General features: G+C 38.1%; 1 protein-coding gene across 9 annotated transcripts in view; it reads right to left on the bottom strand.

Annotated features, from left to right (window-relative positions):
• Positions 1–22,193, bottom strand: part of ZNF438 (zinc finger protein 438) — a 177,639-nt gene that overhangs the window by 84,722 nt on the left and 70,724 nt on the right. For 7 of the 9 annotated variants that reach the window (XM_025397921.1, XM_025397923.1, XM_025397919.1 and 4 more), the window contains one exon: positions 9,548–9,624. The exons of the other annotated variants lie outside the window; for them this stretch is intronic. The gene's annotated coding sequence lies outside the window, so the exon portion shown is untranslated. The remainder of the gene's footprint in view (positions 1–9,547; positions 9,625–22,193) is intronic. 9 annotated transcript variants of the gene reach the window in all.

The raw sequence follows: 22,193 nt of genomic DNA, 5'->3' as shown, positions 1-22,193 counted from the left end.
ATTCTTGCCAATTTTTATACCTTCTCTATCAGAGGTCTCAGATTCTTAATAAAGATCAAGTTGTAGAATTATTTTATGTAAAGTCTATGTGGAAAAATGAAATAATATACCTTAAAATATTTGTTCCCTTGGGAGGAAATGTATAATTTAAATTCAAAGAATTATTCAGTCTCAATCTCTGACCCAGAGACTCGGGACCAGGATAATTTTAATCTAAAGATTTATAAGGAGAAGGTAGACGGTAATAACGTGCTCCCAAGGACATATGTAGGAAGGTTTCTTTAGAAGTCAGTGTTCCTTGGACACTGTCCCTGGAGTAACTTCCCTATTATCTACAGGCCATTGTGCTCAACAACCCAACAGGTAATATCTAAGCTTCTGGGTTTGAAGTTCTTCGGGTCTTCAGTTAGCTTCAAGTGCATATAAGGGCCAGGCAGGTAATCTAAAAGAGTGAGCATGCTAACATTTTTAAAGTATTACAGTTGCATGCATTAAAAAAAAAAAAAAAAACTTATTAAAATTCTAGTCTCTCTTTATTTTTTCATGCAACAATTCTACCTACTATCCCTGGTTTTTCCATGGTTTGTTTCATAATGCTATCTTAAATAATAGTTTTTGGCACTGGTACTCCTTGCATACATTTAAATTATATATGAGTAAGAGCTAATAATAACCACAGTTCAGTTTATTGAGCATATAGTATGTGCCAGGCAATGTAATAAGTGCTTTATATATGTTAACTTATTTTGTCCTTACTGCAATTCTATAATAACCTTACAGGATTGTGCCACTATCCCATGTATAGATGAGAGCACTGAGGTATTGGGTAATCAGCTTACCCAAGATCACATAGCAAATAAGTTGTGAATTTGAATGTAGGCACTCTGCCTCAAGGCACCCTGCCCTTAACCATTACTCTGTACTCTACAAAGAAATATGCCATCAGTTATGGGTTGAATTATGTACCCCAAAATGGTATGTTGAAGTCCCAACCCCCAGTATTTGTGAATATGACCTTATTTGGAAATAGGGTCTTTGCAGATATAATCAGGTTAAAATGAGTTCATACCAGATTAGGGTGTGCCCTAATCCAATGTACTGGTATCCTTACAAGAGGAGGAAAATTTGGATATAGACACACACAGAGGGAAGACAGCCATGAGAAGATGGAATCAAATTGGCATTATGCTACCACAAGGCAAGGAATGCCTGGGGTTACCAGAAGCCAGAAGAGGCAAGGCAGAATCTTCCCCATGAGCCTCTGAGGGAACATGGTCCTGCCAACACTTTGACTTTAGATTTCTAGCCTTTAGAACTGTAAGAGAATAAAGTGCTGTCATTTAAAGCCATCCAGTTTGTAGTACTTGCTTATGCAGTCCTAGAAAATTAATACCATCTCTCACTTGCATTAAAATATGTCATCCAATCAACTTGCTATTTCCAATTTTAACACAGATGGTGGTATGAGTAACATTTAAACTTTCCTCTAAATTCTGTTTAAAGAAAAACAACAGCCAGGTGTGTTATAGGTTACAACCTATAATGTAAAAGCACAGCCTCCCATCTAATAGAGGCAGCTTCTACTTAGCTCTAGCTGGTTACTGCCACATGCAAGAGCAGGATCAAAGTTGCCAGTTTCCAAGAGAATGCAGAAATCTGGATTTGTGCATTAAATTAGTTAACAACAAATTATATCAGTTACTAGTTAAAATAATACCTGTTAACAAGCTATTTATGCTTTAAAAACAAAAGAGCCAGGCATCATGACTTGCACCTGTAATTCCAGTAACTCAGGAGGCTGAGGTGGGAGCGTGGCTTGAGCCTAGCAGTTCAAGGCTACAGTGAATTATGATAAGGCCACTGTACTTCAGCCTGGGTGATGGAGTGAGACCCTGTCTGTAAAATTAATAATAAATAAAATAAAAAACATTATGCATGCTATGCAGGCTACGCAAAACACATTTATGAACCAAACTTGTCAAGAGGTCCAGATTTTTGCAATCTCTGTTGTATGTTTTCTTTGCTTTCCATGTCTACTGCCCCTTGCACTTCACTTGACCTGGCCCCAACTGCAGCTTTCCATCTACCAGATGCAGAAAGCAGGCACAGTGTGGGCACTGGGAGCCATGCTGAAATCAGTACTTGAGGACAGGGGAACCCTCTTTGGGATATACTGAGTTGGCAGATGCAGAAGAGTTGCACACACTCAGGAATCCAAGACCAAATGGGTGTGCTCTCCTTGATCTGCATGTGTGTATCTGAAGTCTGATACCGCTCCTCTACTCGTCAGTTGGTGTCCCATGTAGAAAAAGACTTACAGCTTTAACTGGGTAAAGGTTTTGTGTAAGGCTAGGACATGACTTTAATATTTCTCAGGCTCACTGTCACTTCATTCACAGCCCTATCCTTACAATTTATTGAGTTCCCCAAACTTCTTACCTCTTGTATATACATACTTGAAGGATTTGTAAGTTGATATTAATAGCTCATAACTGTCTTTCAGTATTCACCATATTGTAACCTATAAAAGTTGTTCAGAAACTTGCAAACATCTTTGAAAAGCAGTTTTGTGAAAAGTTTTACAAAATGTCTTTATTCCTCAGGTTTGTTCTAAAACTTCAAAAATGTAAGAAAAATTGTTCTGAGAATGTTAATATCAACTCTAGTCCAATAAGCCATATCGCTAGTTAGTAGCCTCATTGGCTATAAACATTTATTCAGTATCTACCAGAGTTCAGACCTATTTGCTATGGTATAGAAACTAATGATTGCTTCTGGCAAGTGAAAACAGGTACTTGATATGTTGCCAAGACACTCTCTACTACAGTGAGGTATTAAATGCACAGTGAGACAGCTTGGAACACCACAGTGTCTAGAACTTACAAATCTGACCAACATTATTTTTAGTACGTTTGTAGAGCAACGCTAAGAAGTAAAATACCATAAAACATGTCCAAATCATCTCATTTAATCTTTATTGCTTTTGTTGTGTTTTGCTTCAATGTTGTTGTGTTTTGCTTGAATTAAACATCTCTGAAATTTCTATTGGTTTTTATACCTATGAAATCATTTGGAAACTCCCTAGCTTATCATTCTCACCACAACCCCAAATGGTTGGTAAAGCAGGTTTTATCTCCATATTACATATGAGGAAACTCAAGCTCAGCGATGTTAAATAACTTGTTCAAGGTTGTTAGTGACAAGGTTGCCTCAGTCCATTTAGTGTTGCTATAAATATGTCAGGCTGGGTGATTTATAAAGAAAAAAGGGCTTCTTTGGCTCATGGTTCTGCAGGCTATACAGGAGGCATACAGTTCCAGCATTCGTTTGGCTTCTGGTGAGGGCCTCAGGCTGTTTCCACTAATGGCCGGAGGCAAAGGAGAGCCACAAGTGCAGAGATCACATAGCAAGAGAGGAAGCAAGAGGGGAGGAAGTGCCAGGTTCTTTTTAATAGCTCTTGGTGGAAACTAACAGAGCAAGGAGGGCACCAAGACATTCATGAGGGATCCGCCCCCATGACTCAAACACCTCCCATTAGGTCTCACCTCAAACATGGGGATCAAATTTTAACATGACATTTGGAAAGTGTATTAGTCTGTTCTCACATCTCTATAAAGAAATACCAGAGACTGGTTAAGTCATAAGGAAAAACGGTTTAATTGATTCACACTTCCACATGGCTAGAGAGGCCTCAGGAAACTTACGATCATGGCAAAAGGAAGCAGGCACATCTTACATGGTGGCAAGCAAGAAAAAGCATGAGGAGCGAGGAGAGGAGAGCCCCTTATAAAACCATCAGATCTTGTGAGAACTCACTCACTATCATGAGAACAGCATGGGGGAACTGCCCCCATGATCCAATCACCTCCCACCAGGTCTCTCCTCAGACATGTGGAAATTATGAGGATTACAATTCAAGATGAGATTTGGGTGGGGACACAGCCAAACCATATCAGAGGGACAAACATCCAAACTATAGAAGAGGTGAAGCCTGTACTCAAACCTCCTAATTCTGAGTTCACTGATCTTACCCCACACATAAAAGCCATGAAGATTTATAAGACCAGGATGATTAGACAGTCAGACAGCCAGACCTGTAATCAAATCCAATTTCTATAGCCAACTCGACTTTTGACTTCGGATAATTTTTTTTAAATCTCTAAAGCCCCATTTGCTCATTTGTAAAATGGAGTTAAAGTGGAAAAACACATGTAAAGAACATGGCAGAGTGGGCACTTGATAAATATTACCCCCTTCTTCCTCCCTCTCTACTACAGAATCCCTCAAATCTAAGTAAACCACCCACTCTCTGGTTAAACAATTGGGTGATTAGCAGAACTCTAAATAGCTATTAGAAATGCAACTCGGCCGGGCGTGGTGGCTCACGTCTATAATCCCAGAAATTTGGGAGGCCGAGGCGGGTGGATCACCTGAGGTCAGGAGTTCAAGAACAGCCTGGCCCACATGGTGAAACCCCGTCTCTACTAAAAATACAAAAATTAGCTGGGCGTGGTGGCAGGCGCCTGTAATCCCAGCTACTCGAGAGGCTGGGGCAGGAGAATCACTTGAACCCAGGAGGTGGAAGTTGCAGTGAGCCGAGATCATGCCATCGCACCCCAGCCTGGGGAACAAGAGCAAGATTTCATCTTAAAAAAAAAACAAAATGTAACTCACAGAATGTGGAGATACTGATAAAACAACAATAAATGCATTGTCATGGACAAAGACCATGGTAGAAACTGTTGTCACATGTGTACTATTAAAGAATTGGCAAGAAAGTCATTGTTTTTAAAAGTTATGATGTTGAGCTTTTTTTAAAAGGAGGCAGGTCATGTCAAAACTTTATGCTTTGAACGTATTCTCTGCTCTCGAATTGATGTGGTTCATTGCCTCCAAACATAAAAAAAATTTAAACACATCAAAGAGATATGAACTGTGGTGAGACTTGGGACTCCTCAGTATGTATACCTTAGCAGCTATCATGTTCCTCTTGGGCCAGAAGCAAAAGAGCCACCAAGATCCTTTGTGTGTCTGTGCCACAAGAGAAATTCTGACTCCTTTACAACTCCTCTCTGCTGGCCCAGTTATCCCTTTGGATGAGGCTAGGGCAGGGGTGCTCATGGATTGACATCAGCAGGGGATGGGCCCAAATGTGGGGTGAGGAGCTGCACTCCTTGCCGAAGAGAAGCATAAACTCAGACTAAGAAAAGGTGCTATAGTCCGGAGGCATGCTTGGGTCTAACATCAGAAAATTATGCAATTATCAAATTTAATGCTAAAAATATTAAAATACATAACATGATTTAGAACATTTCTTCAAATTTCAACTTAATGCCAGGGAACTGCGTGCTAATAACTACTTTATACATGTGATTCTGCCTCTTGGCACAATCATGCAGGACTGGGGTTGTGTTATTGCATATGTGGGAGGTTATTAAATGCTTTATAATGATTATGTTAAAGGTCATATTCCTCATACACATAACTTCACTTACTATTATGAGTTAGACGGGTACATGAGTAGACAATGGTCTTCTTCCATTAAATGCAAACTCGCTGAAATTACTATTTAAGTTGCCAGGCCGAGTAAGTAAAGAGATCAAATTAATGAGGATGAAGTTGTATAATCAGTTTATAAAACAGATCATGCTGAGGTCAAGGCTGACATCACCAGCTCCCACACATCTAACTACACTTAAAAAGGTGGCTCTTCTCTTTATTACCACTACCACTGCTCTAATTCAAGCTGTTTCTTACTTCTCTTCCATTCACATGTAGCTGACAAATCATTTATCTCGGCAAACACCAATCTGATCCTGTCACCCATCTCAGAAACTTCTGCAGTCTTCCCACTGCTTGAGGGACAGAGGCTCAACTCCTCAGGCGGGCATTCATGGTATTCCTAAGTTTGGCCCATTCTTCTAATTCAAGGATTTTCAACCGTGGATGAACATCAGAACCATGAGGGGAGCTTTAAAAAATAAACAGGCTTATGTCCCACACCCTGAAACTCTATTTACTAGTTCTGGGCTAAGATCTGGGGAGTTAATATCTTTAAAAATATCTATGGATGACTCTTACCTACTGCCAGGATTGAACCAGTGGTCTAATTCCCCACTGCCCTCCCATTGTTTCAGCCAACATGAATTAACCCTTTTGCTCCACTCAGTAATGCTTTGTTTGCTTGTGTTGCCAGTCCTCTATTCATGCTGTTAATCCAACCTGGAATATCATTTCCTCTCTAGCTGTTTCTTTTTTTTTTTTGAGATGGAGTTTCACTCTTGTTGCCCAGGCTGGAGTGCAATGGTGCAATCTCGGCTCACTGTAACCTCTGCCTCCTGGATTCAAGTGATTCTCCTGTCTCAGCCTCCTGAGTAGCTGGGATTACAGGAGCATGCCACCATGCCTGGCTAATTTTTGTATTTTTAGTAGAGATGGGGTTTCATTATATTGGTCAGGCTGGTCTCAAACTCCTGACCTCAGGTGATCCGCCCGCCTCAGCCTCCCAAAGTGCTGGGATTACAGGCTTGAGCCACCATGCCCGGCCTAGCTTTAGTACTATTCTTCTAAAACTAAGTGAAATCCCACCAGTATCCTTACAACCATGGGGATATAATATTTCCATTCTGAGAATCCAAAAGGCATTTTTTATGTTTATGAAGCATTTTATGTCAATTAATCACATATTGTTTTCAATGTGAATGTTTAATATTATGCTCTCTATATTTCAGACTTCCCAGGGAAGGCAAACTTTATTTATTTATTTTTTTGAGCTAGAGTCTCACTCTGTTGCCAGGCTGGAGTGCAGCGGTGAGATCTTGGCTCAGTGCAACCTCCACCTCCCAGGTTCAAGTGATTCTCATGCCTCAGCCTCCTGAGTAGCTGGGACTACAGGTGCCTGCCACCATGCCAGGCTAATTTTTTGTAATTTTAGTAGAGATGGGGCTTCACCGTGTTAGCCAGGATGGTCTCGATCTCCTGACCTCGTGATCCGCCCACCTCGGCCTCCCAAAGTGCTGGGATTAGAGGCATGAGCCACTGCGCCAGCCTGAAGGCAAACTTTATATAACATCTTTTGTTCCCACTTCCTAGCCCCTAGCATTGACCACAGTATTAAGCGTAAAGTAGACACTCATGTGCTCAATACTTATGACTGAATAAATTAAATTATCTGAAATTTATGAAGTGTTTTTTCTTACAGCCTGACAACCTTAACCGTCAACCTTGAGGGTTGTTTATGTACATACTGACGTTTTTCTTACCAGAAGCATTATTATGCTTATGTAAATGAGAATCACTTGTCCACAAAAACTGATGTGATGTCAAATACAGGGGTGATACCTGTAAATGTGTTTTTTTCCTACAGATAGAAGTATTTTCTATGTTTATATATTCAATTCCCGTAAGTTTGTATCACATCCAAAAGGAGGAAGCAGTAAAATAGTCCCTGATCTGTCAATACCTGACTTACAAACAACCCACTCATGTGAAAGGATAGAGAAAACCCCATTTACCATCCTAATCAACTGTGGGAAAGATCAGAAGAGCAAGTGTCCCTTTGCCCTCCATTTAGGTGACATGAGAGTAACAGCAATCTATAGGTAAAAGTCTCTCCTGTAAATACTGAAAACCAAGAAGCTTCTGATGGTAGAGTAGCCAACACTGTCAGAGCCCCAGCTCAGACTCTCCTACTGTTCAACCTGCCCAGAAACTTTCTATCCTGTTCCTAGAGCATGGGAGATATATTTCCATATCCAGAGCTACAATCTCTCCACAAAACAGCATTGTACACCATGGCTGCCCATAGTGAAAGGAGTGCTGGTACTTGTGAGTTAAATAGTCTTGGGAGGGCTGGCTGAGAACCTAACCACTATTTATAACATTGTTTTTGTGGAAAAACGCATTCTGCATTCCAAACAACAGAACTAGACATGAACTTTTAGAATACAGTGTATTTCTTTGGTCAGGAACTGACTGTATCTTGTTAACTGCACTAGGGTCAGTATTTTCCTAGGGTAAGATGGCAACTAGGAGTGCAGAACAAGAATGGTTGCCAAGAATATGGAACATATGCATTTATATGGATGAAAGACAAAGGAAATGATGAGAGAAAAAGCCAAGCACACTCTTATTACATAAATATTTACTAAGCATTATTAAAGGCTATGGTGAAAGCTGTAGGAGACAAAAATCAGACAAGATCTTTGATTTTATAGTTCTTACAATGTATGGTGGGAGATAAGACAAACATAAACACAAACAATAAAGCTGCACGGTAAAATATGCCACAATAGTGACACAAACAAAACATCAGATGACACTGGCAGAGAGAGAAAGAACTAGTGCTTCTAGCTGGAGTAATCAGGGAACATGTCACAGAGAGGCTTGCACAGGGTTTCAATGTGCAGAGGAAACAGTGTCAGGGCAGCAGGGGACGTCACAGGCAGGAAGGCCAGTACAAGTCAAGACAGATGCATGAAGAACAAGGAGACTTCAGAGTACAGGAAAAGCCCAGTTGGCTCAAGTGGGGTATGTTTTTAGGACCTTGGTGGGGGGCTTTGAATGCCAGGCAAAGGAACACAGATTCCATCCAAGAGGGAGTTGGAAGCCATTAAAGCATTTTAAAATTACTAAAAGTGGTTCTATATGCAGGTTTATCTAACAATGAACACAGGACAGGGGAAGACAGAATGAATACAGAAAGATTATTAGGAGATCACTGTAAGAGTTGAGGGTGATTAAGATGAACTTTCAAAGATTTTTTTACACAAATAGTTAATAAACATTTAAGGTTCAAGTGCTAGTTAATTAACAAAGTACTTCTTTAAATAAGAACATATAAATAATTTAGAAAAGTTGCATAAAGACTTAAAAAACTAAATATATATATATATATATATATATATATATATAAAAGCTACAATACAAAAGCATTGTTTAGCACTTAGGACTTTTCAACTAGACTTGATACAAATACAAGGATGATTTTAATGTGTTAGTCTCATTTAGACAAACAACACCATGAGTTTAAAACTGAACAATTTATTTTATTTTATTTTTTTGATATGGAGTCTCACTCTGTTGCCCAGGCTGGAGTACAGTGGTATGATCTCAGCTCATTGCAACCTCGGCCTCTAGGGCTGAAGCAATTCTCCTGTTTCAGCCTCCAGAGTAGCTGAGACTACAGATGTCTGCCACCATGCCCAGCTAATTTTTGTAGTTTTAGTAGGGATAGGGTTTCACCTTGTTGGTCAGGCTGGTCTCGAACTCCTGACCTCAGGTGATCCACCCACCTCGGCCTCCCAAAGTGCTGGGATTACAGGCGTGAGCCACCACGCCTGGCCAGAACATTTTATTTTTATAAACATGTGAAATTTAGTAAGAAATCATTTTCCCACTATTTCCCAAGACCAGTGATTCAACATACCAGGTGACTAGAAGATATGCTGAGAAATTTGAGAGTTGAGATGTCCAAGTTAGTGAACTTAATTCTTTGCATTTTAAATAAACCTTAAGCTGGTACCAAGCTAGATGTAAGCAGACTTACCTGAAGTGATTTGACTTAGCAAATGTCTTCTAACTTTAACACTTCAGTACTGGATGGGAAATGGCATTCATTTCTATCTGAAAACAAATGCAGTGGAAGTAACAAAATTAAAAAGAATTTCTAGGTACCTTATAGAAGCCAATCAGATGATTGCACCTGAAAGACCATAAAAGAGTTATATGAAGTTCTATAAAATTTACAGTTCTGATACCATGTATAATTTGAGAATCTAAAATAAAAATCTCAAGCTGTGCTCAAAGACTTCTAAAATAGGAGATATATTGTCTTCACTTATTTTTATGTCAACCTCCTAAAAATTTTACAAAACATATTATTAGATATTTAACCCTGATTTAAACTGAATTATTTAAAATTTAGCTGGCATTTGTGCCCTACTCAGTATCATAGGGAACAGGGAGCCATGAAGTTGAATAAGAGACAGTTCTTGTCCTTAAGAAATACAAACCGCCATAAGAGGCAAACACGAAAAACTCTATATTGAGGTAGATGTAGTAAGTGCTACAAGTGACACAAGGCACTGTGGGATTTTGGAGTACGTTAATTACTATAAGGAAAATGTGGGAAGGCTCTGACTTATGGACTGAATACAAACAGAAAGAGGGAAATGGGGAGGGAGATCTATAAGGACTGGGATTTGGGGCTGAGATTATATTGTAAGAAGCTGCATGCTAGAGTCAGTACATGGGGCTTTATTTATATATAAAGAGACATCAAGGGTGTTTGGCAGAAAACACATTCAAATTTGTATTGTAAAAGATGGCTCTGGTTTTCAAGTGTAAGTTACCATGAGAAAATTCAAAAAGCAGTAAGATCCATTTTGTTACTACAGTAGTCAAGATGAGAAGAAATCAGAGTAACTGCAATAAAAGTAAAAAGTTTAAAATTCTCTGAAGATATACTTGAAAATGAGAAGCATAATGACCACCTAAACAATTATGCAAGACTGAGATCTGAAACCATCACCAACATTCAGTTATACGGTTACAAACGTAGGATTCTTAGGCCACAATAGACCTTTCTTTCCGATCAGAACCATGCATTGTTTACATCAACCATGAACTTAAGAAATCAACCAATCCAATGACTCGCTTCATTTCTGATAACCTGTCCTAGAACTTCGGAGCTCCAACTTATAATAAAAATCTTACACAAATTTTCTCTAAGGAGGTATCATTTCAGAATCATCTGTGTAGTCTTATTTACTGCACTAAGTCAATAGAACAGTTTGCACATCTCCTAAAAGGTTTATTTATTTCAGAAAGGGCCTTCCACAAAATACGGATATCTATCAATGAAATCACGAAAGAAGAGCAAAAGAAGAACGTGCCCAGTCCTGTCTTCAGGGCAGAAGAACTGAGAAGAACTTACCAGTCACTGGGAACCTTCGGAATACGTTTCAGAAAGGCAAGAGAAGTAAACAAAGACTTCCAATAATTGGCAAATTTTTTTAAAGGAGAAAAAGTGGAATTAATCAATAAATTTTAGTCTTCTAAGAAGTCTGGCATACTTTGAAAGTGAAGCTGAATCTTTAACAAGGTTTTCATCGTTGGTGGTTTTTTTTTTTCTTCCATTTTTAATGCTAGTAACAGGAAGATAATGGAACAAATTCAAGAGAAGATGGGAACAAGAGCTTTAGTGCAGTTAATCATGTTAAAGAGGAGAAACAGTTGTTTCTCTACGGTTAGAAATAGAGGAAAGGTTTTGATTTGCATTTCTCTGATGGCCAGTGATGATGAGCATTTTTTCATGTGTCTGTTGGCTGTATGAATGTCTTCTTTTGAGAAATGTCTATTCATATCCTTTGCCCACTTTTTGATGGGGTTGTTTGTTTTTTTCTTGTAAATGTGTTTGAGTTCTTTGTAGATTCTGGATATTAGCCCTTTGTCAGATGAGTAGATTGCAAAAATTTTCTCCCATTCTGTAGGTTGCCTGTTCACTCTGATGGTAGTTTCTTTTGCTGTGCAGAATGAGATACCATCTCACACCAGTTAGAATGGCGATCATTAAAAAGTCAGGAAACAACAGGTGCTGGAGAGGATGTGGAGAAATAGGAACACTTTTACACTGTTGGTGGGATTGTAAACTAGTTCAACCATTATGGAAAACAGTATGGCGATTCCTCAAGGATCTAGAACTAGATGTACCATATGACCCAGCCATCCCATTACTGGGTATATACCCAAAGGATTATAAATTATGCTGCTATAAAGACACATGCACACGTATGTTTATTGCAGCACTATTCACAATAGCAAAGACTTGGAATCAACCCAAATGTCCATCAGTGACAAATTGGATTAAGAAAATGTGGCACATATACACCATGGAATACTATGCAGCCATAAAAAAGGATGAGTTTGTGTCCTTTGTAGGGACATGGATGCAGCTGGAATCCATCATTCTTAGCAAACTATCACAAGAACAGAAAACCAAACACCGCATGTTCTCACTCATAGGTGGGAACTGAACAATGAGATCACTTGGACTCAGGAAGGGGAACATCACACACCGGGGCCTATCATGGGGAGGGGGGAGGGGGAAGGGGGGAGGGATTGCATTGGGAGTTATACCTGATGTAAATGACGAGTTGATGGGTGCAGCACACCAACAAGGCACAAGTATACATATGTAACAAACCTGCACGTTATGCACATGTACCCTACAACTTACAGTATAATAATAATAAATAAATTAAAAAAAAAAAAAGAAATAGAGGAAAGGATGGGTGACGAATATAAACATTTTGTGTGTAAGGGAGTAAAGTTGAGGGAGTTCAGACCCAATCGCAAGACCATCTATTGAGACAGAGGGAAAGAGGGAAAGGGAGGAGGAGAATGGAGAAAAAGAGATGGAGAGAAAATATATGAACAGAAAAAAATATTTGAATTTAAGAGTTTAAAAGAAAAAAATTGCCAGAGAATAAGAAAACAGAAAAGAGGGGCTTTCAGTATTTAAGATACTGAAACAATTCTGGCTGGCAAAACACTGTGAGTTCTGAGTATCAGAAACTCAAAAATATGAATTTGGAGAAACAGATTATAGTCACATGGTATGGGTTGACATTACTTTCAAGCCCGGTGGTGACACCACTGAAGAATTTGGAGCACTGTCCTGGAAGTCAACCAGTAACAGGAATTAGAAAAGGGAGATGGTAGTGAAAGAGTTACAAGAAAAGGAACTAATGAACAAAGGTGGCATGCCGAGCCCTGAATTGATACTGGTAAGCAAAGGTACAAATCAAGCCTCCTTTAAAACCTAGGATTTTTTAAATGCCATGCTTTTTCTTGAGATGGTAAAAAAAAAAAAAAAAAAAAAATTACAGCCTTTCAATGCCAGGTTTAAATTTCTAGGGAAGAGAAGGGAAAACAGGTATGAGAAAAGATCAAACTTATAAAACTTGTTCACAATACAGCATAAGGTCCAAACAACATAAGGAACTGAAAGTAAGTCAGCAGTGGACTAACTGTGGTTTCCATCTGAACTGGGAAGGCATGACTGCTTGGAAAAATGGACCATAATAAGACTAGGACGTCACCTAAGTTGTAGGTGACAAAACACCAACCTTTCTCCCTCTTTCTGACACATCTGTTTGGTGAGAAAGGGCAAAAGACTGGCCACATGTGTCATCAGTCTCTGACTCTCAGAACTTGCTTGCCCAAATGCAAATACATTGTCCAGTCATCTACATAGTAAACACTACAGGAAAAGTTAAGTCTATCCAATTTGAAGGGGTAGGAAGACAAGATGCAAAGCTAGGTGTATTCTTTTACGTAGTTTCTCCATAAACAAAACTGACATTTTCATTCTCATCTTAAGTCTACTTCTTAAAGAGTTCAAAAGAAAGAATAAAAAAGTGATATAATTAATTGGTCCCTTCAAACTCCAACAACAGGGATGTAAAGTAAAAAAATGGAAAGTATGAAGAAAACTATAGGGGGGGTGGGTTGAGGGGAGAACTCGTCAGCTACAGTGGTTTTAAATTTCTAGACACACTCAAGGACTTAATACTGAGACCCAATTTAGTTGATGAATGCCACTAGAGGTGGGGAGATTTCTAATTAAGGAGTCGATACCTCTAACAGATATAGCAGTATTCAGATTTTTTACTTCTGTCGCCCAGGTTGGAGTGCAGTGGCATGATCTTGGCTCACTGCAAGCTCCGCCTCCTGGGTTCATGCCATTCTCCTACCTCAGCCTCCCAAGTAGCTGGGACTACAGGTGCCTGCCACCATGCCCGGCTAACTTTCTGTATTTTTAGTAGAGACAAGGTTTCACCGTGTAAGCCAGGATGGTCTCAAACTCCTGACCTCGTGATCTGCCCACCTCGGCCTCCCAGAGATTTTTTACTTCTTTTGAGTCATTTTTATGTTGTATTTTTCAAGGGAAAGTGCTAAATAATGGAACAAATTCAAGAGAAGATGGAATAAGAATGTTAGTGCAGTTAGTCATATTAAAGAGGAGAAACAGTTGTTTCAAGGAATCTGTTTATTTCATTAAACTGTCAAATGTATTGACATAAAATTGTTCATAATATTTTCTTATCCCTTATATATTTCCTGGATCTCTATTAATGTTTCCTGTTTATTCTTATATTGTTAATTTGAACTTTCATTTTTTTTTCTCAGTAGGGGTTTATTACTTTTGTTAATCTTTTCAAAGAAACAACTTTTGGTTATGTTGATTTTTTCTACTTTACACCTAGTACTCTTCCAGACTTTTTTTTTTTTTTTACTGACATTCTGCCTACTTGTTCTATCAATTGAGAGAAAAGTGAGAAAGAGAAGTGTTGAGATAACTAACTGTAATAGATTTATCTATTTCTCTTTTCTGTTCTGTCCATTTTTGCTTCAAGTATTTTAAGGCTCTGTTATTATTAGGCTTATAGACATTTAAAATTATGTCTTTTTAATTAATTGATTCTTACATCATTATGAAATATTTCTCAATACTGCTAGTATTATCTCATGTTTTGAAGTTTATTTTATTGGCTATTAATATACCTCCCTCCAGTTTTCTTAATAATTAGTATCTGCATGGTATCTCTTTTGATTATTTTACTTTTAACCGCTTTGTATATATTTGAAGGGAATATTTTGTAGACAGTATAGTTAGGTCTCGCTACTTTATCCAGCCTGATGATTGCTGTCTTTAGAATATTTAGATCATTTAAACTTAATGTAATTATTTATATGGTTGGATTTGAATGAATTATCTTGTTATTTTCTATTTGTCCCAATCTGTTCTTGTTCCCTTTTCCCTTTTTTTCTGCCATATTTGAAATAGAATATTTTTTAGTTTTCCATTTTATCTCCACTACTGGCCTATTATAAATATACTTGTATCTTTGTAGTTTTAGTGATTGCTCTCATGTTTAAAATATGCACATTTAACCTGCCACAACATAACTTCAAATATTATACCACTTTACATACAAAATATAAAAACTTCATAATAAAATTTATCTATTTCCTCCTTCCTGTCTTTTGTGCTACTGTCATCATAGTCTAACTACTGTAGGACCGTTATAGTAGAGAAGCTATATGCAGGTCCTCGGGTTGACAGTCTCAGATAAAACTAGGTTTTGGGTTATCTTTGCCAAAGTGCCAGAAATGTGATTACAGCTGTCTTCAATCCTCCAGACCCCACTGAGCTCATTCTCGAGTTGAAGGCCACCAAGTGATCTCAGGTGATGCTATATGAAGAAGAATAACCACCGGCTGAGCCTGCCCTTTTCTCTGGCCCACAAATTGTGAGGTACAATAAAATGGCTGTTGTCTTAAGGGGATGTGTTTAGGTAATTTCTTACACAGAATTAGAGAACCATAACAGAATCTAGTAAAGGGAAGTGGAATTCTGTAATAAAATCTTAAAATATGTGGCATTGGTTTTGGGACCAGAGGTGAGCAGAAGCTGCAAGTGACTTAAGAAGACTGTTAGTGAAGGTTTGAACAACATTAATGAAGACCTTATGGAGGATAGAGGAATAACTCTTCTTATGCAGTGGGAAGTAACACTGTTCCTCACATGAAATAGAAAAGACAAAATAAGCTGGGTGCGGTGGCTCACGCCCGTAATCCCAGCACTTTGGAAGGCCGAGGCGGGCGGATCACAAGGTCAGGAGTTTGAGACCAGCCTGGCCAACATGGTGTAACCCCTTCTGTACTGAAAATACAAAAAATTAGCTGGGCGTGGTGGCAGGCACCTGTAATCCCAGCTACTCAGAAGGCTGAGGCAGGAGAATCGCTTGAACCCGGGAGGCGGAGGTTGCAGTGAGCCAAGATCGCACCACTGCACTCCAGCCCAAGCAACAATGTGAGACTCTGTCTCAAAAAAAAAGAAAAAGAAAAAGAAAAAATATATCCCCATAAAGTGGTACACTTGGCTAAGAAGATTTCTAGGCAAAAGGTTGAAAGTGGTGGTCTCTTTTAGCTACCTATAAGTTATGCATACACAAACTGATGAAAGAACTGTTTCATTTTCAAGTAGAATTTGGAGGAAAATTTTTAAAGAACCAGGACTTGATCTTTTCAAAACTAAACAGTTTCTCATCCCCATTATCTCTAGAGAGAAAAGTAAGAAAAAGCTTCAGAGTTACAGAATTACCATTAAGGCTTGGGGCCTACTACCAGTAAAACATGATTTCAGGATTAAAAATCTCTACAGCATGGCTGTAAAACACCTTATTGAGACAGAAAAACTGAAATCATATCTAGTTTGGTTCTAAGAATCTTAAGAGTATGACACTTAGATTCTGTTCTAAGGCAAAAGGCCTCCAAGAATCTTGATGATGTGCACTTTGGACTCTTAAATAGACAGAAAAGTTCATAGGAATATTATGGGTGTTGTTTCAAAATACCTTGACTCAGTGTGAAAGAAAAAAAATGCCTCTCTAAAATAAATGTGGGTGGGCCTCTGATTAATGGAGTGGGCTACAATTTGATACACAGGAAACCCATAAAGTTTTAAAAAATATTACATCAGCTTGCGCTGAAAGGGACAGAGATAGTGCAAAATGAAAACAGGCTTTTGGACTCTCAAATTTCTCCAGGCAAAAAGGCTGAAAAGGCTACTCAGTTGCAAAAAATGACTATTTCTTACAGAAAAAGGATGACTCTAAATTGAGAGAGCAAAACCTGGAGCCAGGAAGAATCATTATCAGGAGGCAAGAATAGCCTAATAAAAGAACTAACATCAGGATATCAAAATTTCTATGGACCAGTGAAGCTATATGTCTCCTGTTTCCCTATTTGTGGATGGAAATGTTTACTGCAGCTATTCTATGACCGCTTCTTCATTGTATTGTTGGGTAGGTGTCTCTTCAGCTATACCTGAGGAGATTCCTGAGCAGTATACTTGTTGGAAATAACAAGTTCTCGAACTTTAAGATTCGGGGTAAAGAAGAGTTGGAAAGGAATTTTGGGATTCTTGGAAGTGGGTGAGTATATAAGGAACACAGGAAGAGACTGAATCATTTGTGACCGGATAGTGGACTATGGCAGATTAAAGATGGCCACAAATGTTTTGATACTTCTTCCATTGAAAGGTCATGCCTATGACTTCTCTCACTAAAACTGAGAGGACTCTGTGACTCCTTTGACCAACAGAACATAGTGGAAGTGATATGGTACCATTTTTCAGTTTTAGGCTTTAAGACACTGGCAGCGTCCACTTTCTATCTCCAGGAAAATTCTCTCTAGAAGCCCCAAGCCACAATAATTAGAGGTCTAACTATGCTAAGACTACCATGCTAGAAGGTCATGTAGACTTAGCCTTCCACCTCTGCCCAGGCACCCAGTATATATGTACCTTGAATCCTCCAGAGCATTCCATCCACGAGCAGAATACCACCCAATGATCTCAGTCAACGAGACATGCAATCAAAAATCACCAAGCTGGCACCTGCCTGAATTTTCAACCCATAGACCCATGAGCTAAATGAGACTTGTTTCACACCACTGAATATTGGGGCATTTTATTAGGTAGTAACATATTATTACAACGTTGATTTTTGTAATTTGTTTTTTCTTTTAGTTGTTCCAGAAGCCACAGTGTCCCACTACCACCTTCTACAACCTAACTGAAAGCAGAAGCCTGAACCTAGTGATTTTGCAGAAGCAATTTGCAAAGTTCATTATACAGTAAAATTATTTCTGAGAGGCCAATTTTCTCTGAGATATTATAAAACAAACAATTTTCCAAACACAATATACTCCAACTAAATCATTGCAATTATAACCAACCATTTTCGTCTTACTAAACTATTGTACATAGATAATCAAGCCAAAGGATTCATGCTCAGGCTCTCCTTCAGTTCATTTAACACAGTTATTTAGTCACTTTCTCATGATTGAAGCAAGAGTGGGATTACAAATACAAAATTAAGACCCTTTATGGTACTCTAGAGCAGTGATTTTCAAACACAACATAAAAAATACCAATGTGAGATAAGTGATGAAATATAAAAGAGGGAATAGTTAGTGAAATGAAAAACTATGTTTACATAAACATGTGTGTGACCAAACTGGTATCTTTTTAAAGTTTTATTTTTGACACATAATAATTGTATATATTTATGGAATACAGTGTGGTATTTTGATACTTGTCATTTTTTGATGAGAACATTCAAAGCCTCTCTTGTATTCTGAAATATATGTTATTATTAACTACAGTCACCCTACTGTGCCATAGAACACCAGAACTTATTCCTCCTATGTGACTGTAGGTTTGCACCTGTTGACCAACCTCTCTTCATCTCTCCTATCTCTTCCCCAGCCAGTGGTAACCACTATTCTACTTTCTACTTCTATGAGATAAACTTTTCTAGATTCCACATATAAATGAGATGCCTGGCTTATTTCACTTAATATAATGACCTCTGGGTTCATCCATGTTTGCTGCAAATGACAGAATTTCATTCTTTTCTATGGCTGAATAGTATCCCATTGTGTATATATGACATATTTTATTTATCCATTCACACACTAATAAACACTTAGGTTGATTCCATATCTTGGCTATTGCAACTAGTGCTGCAATAAACACAGGTGGGCAGATATCTCTTCAACAACATACGGATTTCACTTATTTTGGATATACACCCAGTATAATGAAACTGTTAGATCATATGGCAGTTCTGTTTTTAATATTTAAAAAAAATACCATGCTGTTTTTTATTATGGCTGTACTAATTTACATTCTCACCACCTGTGTAAATTAAGAGTTCCCTCTTCTCCACATCCTTGCCAAGATTTGTTATTTTTTGTCTCTTTAGTAATAGCCATTCTAACTAGGGTAAGATGATAATCTCATTACTGTTTTGATTTGCGTTTCCCTGATTAGTGATGTTGAACATTTTTTCATATACCTGTTGCCATTTGTATGTCTTCTTTTGAGAAATATCTATTCAGATCTTATCCCACTTTAGCATTCCAATTGTTTGCTTGCTTTTTGCTAATGAGTGGTTTAGATTCCTTATACATTCTGGATGTTAACCCCTTGTCAGATGTGTAGTTAGCTAATATTTTCTCCCATTCTATAGGTTGTCTCTTTACTCTTTTGCTTTCTTTGCTGTACAGAGCTTTAAGTTTGATGTAATCCCATTTGTCTATTTTTGCTTTCCTTGCCTGTGCTTTTGAATCTTACCCATACAAACCTTATCTAGACGAGTGTCATGAAGTGTTTCTCCGGTGTTTTATTCTAATAGTTTCATAGTTTGTCTTTTATCCATTTTGAATTGATGTTGGTAAGAAACAGGTATCTAGTTTCTGCACATGGATGTCCAGTTTTCCTAGCACCATTTATTTCAGAGGATGTCATTTCCCAAATGTATGTTGTTAGCATGTTCATCAAAAAATCAGCTGGCTGTAAATACATGGATTCCTGGGTTCTCTATTCTGTACCACTGTCCTATGTGTCTGTTTTTATATGTGTACCATGCTGTTTTGGTTACTACTGGTTAATATGGTTAATATTCTTTGGAATATTTTGAGGAGAATTGGCATTATTTCTATTTTAAATGTTCAGCAGGAAAAGCATCAGGGTTTGGGCTTTTCTTTGATGGACTAATTCTTATTACTGATTCAATTTTGTGACTCATTATTGCTGTACTCAGGTGTTCTTTTATGATTCAGTCTTGGTAGGCTGCATGATCTTTGACCTTCCTGTGCCTGGATATTTATACTATTCTTGAGGTTTGGAAATGCTTTGTAATATAATCTGAAGTCAGCTAGTGTGATGACTCCAGCTTTGTTCTTTTTCCCAGTGTTGCTTTGGCTACTCGAGGTCTTTTGTAGCTCCATTTTTGGGACTGAGTCATACGACCAAAGACTAGTATTCCTGGCCTTGTACTTTTGCTGATCTCCTCCCTATTCACCCCACAGGGCTGTATTTATCAATGTGCCTTCGATGTTAGGCTACCATATTGTACAGAAAGGGGGCTCAAGAAACAAGTCTTCAGAAGAGAGTCTTCAGTTATTTACTATGAGGATATTGTTTAAGGACAGACTTGATTACACTGCACTGTAACAAAAAGGATATATTTTCCTTTGAATTATAATTATTAGGCTTCTAAAATATTGATAAATTTTGATCTTGTGAATAGAAAACAAATTTCATTTTGAGAAATGTCTTCTTAGAGCACTTAGAACAAAATCTGTGATCCACCTCAAGCAAAATATAGCTTTTATAAGATGTAATATGTGTCCCATCCTTACTCCATTTGTACCACTTTTATAATTTTGATATGGATTGAAGTGCAATGTATATACCATAAAATTAAACATTGTCCATTGAACAGTGGACAGTTTAATGAAGTTTTAGTCCATTTATAGAAAACCAAAATGGACTAAATGGATGCAATCATCACTACAATCCAGTTTTCCATGATCTCTCCCAATTCCCTTGAGTACATATGCAGTCAATTCCTGCTCCTATCCCCAGTTCCCCTCTAATCTCCTAGCTAACTAAATCAGTTTCCCTTTCCTAGAAATTTCATAAGTGAAATCATATAATATGTAGTCTACTGAGTCTAGTTCCTTTCACTCAACACAATATTTTTTAGTTTCATCCATGCTGCAGCATATATTAATATTTTCCTTTTTCATTGGTGAATAGTATTCCAATGTGTAGATATGCCTCATTTTGTTTATCCATTTACCAGGTTATGGACATTGGATTTTTTCTTGTTTTTATTAATATCTATTATAAATAATGTTGCCAAGAGCAATTACATACAAGTCTTTGTGTGAACATATGTTTTCATTTCTCTTGGGCAGATTCCAAGAAGTAGAATTGCTGAGTTTATATGGCACAATGATTAAAAATCATGCATCGATTTGGCTGGATCACAGCACTCAGATATTTGGTCAAATATTATTCTCAACATTTCTGTGAGAGTAATTTTGGACAAGATTTGCATTTAGATTGTTAGACTTTGAGTATAACAGATGGTCCTCCATTATATGGGGGGGCTTCATCTAATGAGTTGATGGCCTGAATAGAACAAAAGGTTGACCTTCCTGGGCAAAAGGGAATTCCCCAACAGACTCCCTTCAGACTTCATCTGCAACATTGGCTCTTCCTGGTTTTCCAGCTGACTGCATTTGGACTCAAACTGCAACTCTTTCCTCAGTCTCCAGCCTTTGCTGCTTTCCTCCATCAGACACACCAAGACTTCACAACTGCATGAGCCAATTAATTCCTTAAAATAAATTTCTTCACACACACACGCACGCGCGCGCGCGCGCACACACACACACACACACACACATACCTGATGCGTTCTGTCCCTCTGGAGAACCTTACTACATATGGTAAGTTGGTTTAACTTTAAAAGAAATAGCCAAACTATTTTCCAAAGTGGCTGCTAACAATTTACATTCCTACCAACAATATATGAGAGTTCCTGTTTCTCCACATCCTAGACACTATATATTTTCTTTTTTATTGCAGCCATTCCAGGGGATGTAATCTCATTGTGGTATCTCATTGTGTTTTTATGTGCATCTTCCTAATGATTAATGATGCTCACTGTGCTTACATGTGGCTATTAATCATTCTCATGTCTTTTCAGATGAAGTGTCTATTCTGTTCTTTTGCTTGTTTTTAAGTTGGGTTGTTCGCCTTACTGTTTACTTAAAATTCTTTACATGTTTTGGATACAAGTCCTTTATCACACATGATTAGCAAATATTTTCTTCCAGTCTGCAGTCTTCTTTTTAGTTTCTTCCCGGTGTCTTCTGTAGCATAAAAACGTTAATTTTAATTAAGTCAAATTCATCAATTTTTTTTTAAAATTATACTTTAAGTACATGTGCAGGTTTGTTACACATGTATACATGTGCCTTGTTGGTGTGCTGCACCCATTAACTCGTCATTTACATTAGGTATCTCTCCTAATGCTATCCCTTCCCCCACCCCCTCCCCACAATAGGACCCGGTGTGTGATGCTCCCCTTCCTGTGTCCAAGTGATCTCACTGTTCAATTCCCACCTATGAGTGAGAACATGCGGTATTTGGTTTTCTGTTCTTGCAATAGTTTGCTGAGAATGATGGTTTCCAGCTGCATCCATGTCCCTACAAAGGACACGAACTCATCCTTTTTATGGCTGCATAGTATTCCATGGTA

The sequence above is a fragment of the Theropithecus gelada genome, chromosome 9 (genome assembly GCF_003255815.1).
Source record: "Theropithecus gelada isolate Dixy chromosome 9, Tgel_1.0, whole genome shotgun sequence".
NCBI classification, from domain to species: Eukaryota; Metazoa; Chordata; class Mammalia; order Primates; family Cercopithecidae; genus Theropithecus; species Theropithecus gelada.
The sequence above is the reverse complement of the archived record's forward strand: the minus strand, read 5'-3'. Positions and strand labels throughout refer to the sequence as shown.